This window comes from Bubalus kerabau, chromosome X (genome assembly GCF_029407905.1).
Source record: "Bubalus kerabau isolate K-KA32 ecotype Philippines breed swamp buffalo chromosome X, PCC_UOA_SB_1v2, whole genome shotgun sequence".
NCBI classification, from domain to species: domain Eukaryota; kingdom Metazoa; phylum Chordata; class Mammalia; order Artiodactyla; family Bovidae; genus Bubalus; species Bubalus kerabau.
In genome coordinates, this window is record NC_073647.1 from 158141483 (window position 1) to 158147546 (window position 6064).

Genomic DNA, 6064 nt, shown 5'->3' on the forward strand with positions numbered 1-6064 from the left:
TTATGAGTTTGGAAGTTTACCCTCCTCTGAAATTTTCTGGAAGAGTGTGAGTAGGATAGGTGTTAGCTCTTCTCTCAATTTTTGGTAGAATTCACCTGTGAAGCCATCTGGTCCGGGGCTTTTGTTTGCTGGGAGATTTTTTATTACAGTTTTGATTTCTGTGCTTCTGATGGATCTGTTAAGATTTTCTGTTTCTTCCTGATTCAGTTTTGGAAGGTTGTACTTTTCTGAGTGTTTGTCCATTTCCTCCAAGTTGTCCATTTTGTTGTCATATAGCTGCTGATAGTAGTCTCTTGTGATCCTTTGTATTTCTGAGTTGTCTGTTGTTATTTCTCCCTTTTCATTTCTAACTTTGTTGATTTGATTCTTCTCCCTTTTTATCTTGATGAATCTGGCTAATGGTTTGTCTGTTTTATTTATCTTCTGAAAGAACCAGCTTTTAGTTTTGTTGATTTTTGCTATAGTCCCTTTTTTTTTTTTTTTTATTTCTGCACTAATTTTCATGATTTCTTTCCTTCTACTAACCCAGGGGTACTTAATTTCTTCTTTTTCTAGTTGCTTTAAGTATAAAGTTATGTCATTTATTTGATTTTTCTCTTATTTCTTGATGTAAGCTTGTATTGCTATAAACCTTTCCCTAAGCACTGATTTTACTGAATGCCATAGGTTTTGGGTTGTCATGTTTTCATTTTCATTCGTTTCTATGCATATTTTGGTTTCTTTTGATTTCTTTTGTGATTTCTTGGTTATTCAGAAGCATATTGTTTAGACTCCATATGTTTCTATTTTTAATCTTTTTTTCCTATTCAGTTCAGTTCAGTTGCTCAGTCATGTCTGACTCTTTGCGACCCCATGAATCGCAGCACGCCAGGCCTCCCTGTCCATCGCCAACACCCAGAATTCACCCAAACTCATGTGCATCAAGTCAGTGATGCCATCCAGCCACATCATCCTCTGTTGTCCCCTTCTCCTCCTGCCCTCAATCCCTCCCAGCATCAGGGTCTTTTCCAATGAGTCAACACTTCTCATGAGTTGGCCAAAGTATTGGAGTTTCACCCTCAGCATCAGTGCTTCCAATGAAAATCCAGGACTGATTCCTAAAGGATGTACTCGTTGGATCTCCTTGCAGTCCAAGGGACTCTCAAGAGTCTTCTCCAACACCACAGTTCAAAACCATCAATTCTTCAGTGCTCAGCTTTCTTTATAATCCAACTCTCACATCCATACATGACCACTGGAAAAACCATAGCCTTGACTAGACTGAACTTTGTTGGCAAAGTAATGCCTCTGCTTTTTAATATGTAATCTAGGTTGGTCATAACTTTCCTTCCAAGGAGTAAGCGTCTTTTAATTTCATGGCTGCAGTCACCATCTGCAGTGATTTTGGAGCTCCAAAAAATAAAGTCTGACACTGTTTCCACTGTTTATCCATCTATTGCCCATGAAGAGATGGGACCAGATGTCATGATCTTAGTTTTCTTAATGTTGAGCTTTAAGCCAACTTTTTCACTCTCCACTTTCACTTTCGTAAAGAGGCTTTCTAGTTCCTCTTCACTTTCTGCCATAAGGCTGGTGTCATCTGCATATCTGAGGTTACTGATACTTCTCCTGGAAATCTTGATTCCAGCTTGTGCTTCTTCCAGCCCAGCGTATCTCATGGTGTACTCTGCATATAAGTTAAATAAGGAGGGTGACAATATACAGCCTTGACGTACTCCTTTTCCTATTTGGAACCAGTCTGTTGTTCCATGTCCAGTTCTAACTGTTGCTTCCTGACCAGCTTATAGGTTTCTCAAGAGGCAGGTCAGGTGGTCTGGTATTCCCATCTCTTGAAGAATTTTCCACAGTTTGTTTATCCACACAGTCAAACGCTTTGTCATAGTCAATAAAGCAGAAATAGATGTTTTTCTGGAACTCTCTTGCTTTTTTGATGATCCAGCGGATGTTGGCAATTTGATCTCTGGTTCCTCTGCGTTTTCTAAAACAAGCATGAACATCTGGAAATTCATGGTTCACGTATTGCTGAAGCCTGGCTTGGAGAATTTTGAGCATTACTTTACTAGCGTGTGAGATGAGTGCAATTGTGTGGTAGTTTGAGCATTCTTTAGCATTGCCTTTCTTTGAGATTGGAATGAAAACTAATCTTACTGCATTGTGATCAGAAAAGATGCTTGAAACATTTCGATTTTTTTGAATTTACCAAGGCTAGATTTATCGCCCAGGATGTTATCTATCCTGGAGAATGTTCTCTGTGCTCTTGAAGAAAAGGTGAAATTGAAATGTCCTATAGATATCGATTAGGTCTAACTACCCCATTGTATCATTTAAAGTTTGTGTTTCCTGGCTAATTTTCTGTTTGGTTGATCTATCCATAGGTGTCAGTGAGGTATTAAAGTCTCACACTATTATTGTGTTACTGTTAATTTCCCTTTTCATACTTGTTAGCATTTGCCTTAGGTATTGAGGTTTTCCTGTGTTGAATGCATATATATTTATAAATATTATATCTTCTTCTTGGATTGATCCTTTGATCATTATGTAGTGTCCTTCTTTGTCTCTTTTCACAGCCTTTATTTCAAAGTCTATTTTATCTCATATGAGTATTAATACTCCTGCTTTCTTCCTTTCTCTATTTGCATGAAATACCTTTTTCCAACCCTTCACTTTCAGTCTGTATGTGCCCCTTAGTTTGAGGTGGGTCTCTTGTAGACAGCATATATAGGGGTCTTCTTTTGTAACCATTTTACAATACTTCCTTTGTCATCTATCTATCCATTTTCCCATCCCTCTATCCAATCATCAATCTTTTTCCTTGGTGCATTTTGTGGTAAATTGCAGACATCAGTATGCATCTCCTTAGGTATTTCTGCAAGCCTGCCATTAAGTAGTGAGCCATGTTTTTTTTATAGCAGTTTTCTTTGGATATAAACTTTACGTACAATGAAACATACCAATCTTTTTTTTTCCCAGTGATGATACTTTTTAAGTGAAGCACAGCTGCTTTCCAATGTTCTGTTAATTTCTGCTTTACAGCAAAGTGTTTCTATTATACACATGTATGTGTACATATACATTGTGTATGTGTGTATGTATTTACACATTATTTTATTTAATCTTTTTTTTGTTTTGTTTTGTTTTTGGCTACACTGTCCAGCATGTGGGATTTGTCTCCTGACCAGGGACTGAACCTGCATCCCCTGCAGTGAAAGTGTGGAGTCTTGACCAATGGTCTGCCAGAGAAGTCTGTGTATATTTTCTCCATTATGATTTATATTAGGATACTGAATATATATCTCTGTGCTCTACAGCAGGAACTTGTCCATCCATTCCATATACTTTAGTTTGTATCTCTTAACTCCAATCTCCTACCCCATTGTTCCCCCAATTCTCTCTGCCTTGGAAGCCACAAGTCTGTTCTCTATGTCCATGAGTATATTTCTGTTTCATACCCATGTTCATTTGTACCATATTTTAGATTCCACATTTAAGTGATATCATTTGGTATTTGTCTTTCTCTGTGTGCCTCACTTCACTTAGTATCATCATTTCTCGGTCCATGCATGTTGCCTCAAATGGCTTTATTGTTGTAGATGTACAGATTCTTGTATACTTTTAACTATATATAAAATTATTCATCTGTGGTTATTTTCCCAGTTATATTATTAAAACGTATGTTGTACACAACTCTTGGGATAGTATGTCCATTTTGAGTCTGTCTTAGGATTTTATATGCATATGCCAGTCAGTTCAGTTCAGTTCAGTTAGTCAGTTGTGTCTGACTCTTTGCGACCCCATGGACTATAGCATGCCAGGCTTCTCTGTCCATCAGCAACTCCTGGCACCTACTCAAACTCATGTCCATCGAGTCTGTGATGCCATCTAACCATCTCATCCTCTGTTGTGCCCTTCTCCCCCCACCTTCAATCTTTCCCAGCATCAGAGACTTTTCCAATGAGTCAGTTCTTTACATCAGGTTGCCAAAATGTGTGGGTATGAATTAATATTTACTGTACTTTTGCTGCCCTCTCGTGGAGAAATAGAAGAATGCTTATAAGTGGAATTCATAAAATCCAAATGTAATCTGCGTATGAATAAATATATACTGTGCTTATGCTGCCCTCTCGAGGAGAAATAGAAGAATGCTTATGAATGGAATTTATAAAAATCCAGATGTATTCTCTACATGTTGAAAAATATACGGTATAACTTTATTAAGAATTAATACAGTGCTCGCTTCGGCAGCACATATACTAAAATTGGAACGATACAGAGAAGATTAGCATGGCCCCTGCGCAAGGATGACATGCAAATTTGTGAAACACTCCATATTTTTAACAAAAGAAACTATAAGCAAGGTGAAAAGATAGCCTTCAGAATGGGAGAAAATAATAGCAAATGAAGCAACTGATAAACAACTAATCTCAAAAATATACAAGCAACTCCTGCAGCTCAATTCCAGAAAAATAAATGACCCAATCAAAAAATGGGCCAAAGAACTAGATATTTCTCCAAAGAAGACATACAGATGGCTAACAAACACATGAAAAGATGCTCAACATCACTCATTATCAGAGAAATACAAATCAAAACCACAATGAGGTACCATTTCACGCCAGTCAGAATGGCTGCGATCCAAAAGTCCACAAGCAATAAATGCTGGAGAGGATGTGAAGAAAAGGGAACCCTCTTACACTGTTGGTGGGAATGCAAACTAGTACAGCCACTATGGAGAACAGTGTGGAGAGTCCTTAAAAAACTGGAAATAGAACTGCCATACGACCCAACAATCCCATTGCTGGGCATACACACCGAGGAAACCAGAATTGAAAGAGACATGTGTACCCCAATGTTCATCGTAGCACTGTTTATAATAGCCAGGACATGGAAACAACCTAGATGTCCATCAGCAGATGAATGGATAAGAAAGCAGTGGTACATATACACAATGGAGTGTTACTCAGCCATTAAAAAGAATACATTTGAATCAGTTCTAATGAGGTGGATGAAATTGGAGCCGATTATACAGAGTGAAGTAAGCCAGAAAGAAAAAGACCAATACAGTATACTAAAGCATATATATGGAATTTAGAAAGATGGTAATGACAACCCATAATGTATGTGAGACAGCAAAAGAGACACAGATGTATACATCAGTCTTTTGGACTCTGTGGGAGAGGGAGGAGGAGGGATGATTTGGGAGAATGGCATTGAAACATGTATAATATCATATAAGAAACGAATCGCCAGTCCAGGTTCAATGCAGGATACAGGAAGCTTGGGGCTGGTGTATTGGGATGACCCAGAGGGATGGTATGGGGACGGAGGTGGGAGGGGGGATCAGGATGGGGAACACGTATACACCCGTGGCAGATTCATGTTGATGTATGGCAAAACCAATACAATATTGTAAAGTAAAAAAATAAAAGAAAGAAAGAATTAATACATGCTCATAAGAAAACGTAAAGTTGATACACAAATACAAAGAAAGAAAAAAATCACCCATGATCTCATTTACCATTGACCCAAAATTCTGAGTTCCTGGCATGGGGAGAAAAATATTTGAGGGTGCCCTAATTCTTTCAGTATAAAATCAGCTTTTCTGCTCTTTGAATGCTAACATAGAACATGGTTCTGATAGGTGCTTATTGATTTGTTTACTTATCTTTAAGCCTCTACTTTTACAAATACCTAGTAATTTGACCCCTTGTTTAGAGACTGTTTACTTCAAGGTTTTTGTTTTGTTTTGTTTGTTTGTTTTTTAACTTTTGCTATGATTAAATAATGTTGCATGTCGTGGCTATGGTAAATAGTGCTGCAATGAACATTGGGGTGCATGCATCTTTTTGAATTAAGGTTTTCTCCAGGAAAATGCCCAGGGTTAGGTCATATGGTGATTATATTTTTAGTTTTTTAAGAAGGTGCCATACAGTTCAACATAGTGGTGGTACTAATTTACATGCCCACCGACAGTGCAAGAGGGTTCCCTTTTCTCCACACCCTCTCCAAATTATTGTTTGTAGAGTTTTTGATGATGGCTATTTGGACTGGTGTGAAGCAATACCTC

The 6064-nt window shown here is 37.9% G+C and overlaps 1 non-coding gene across 1 annotated transcript; it reads left to right on the forward strand.

Annotated features, from left to right (window-relative positions):
* Positions 1–4226: 4226 nt before the first annotated feature.
* LOC129640528 (U6 spliceosomal RNA) lies at positions 4227–4333 on the forward strand. Its single transcript, XR_008708884.1, has one exon. It is a non-coding gene; the product is annotated as a U6 spliceosomal RNA (small nuclear RNA).
* Positions 4334–6064: the final 1731 nt, after the last annotated feature.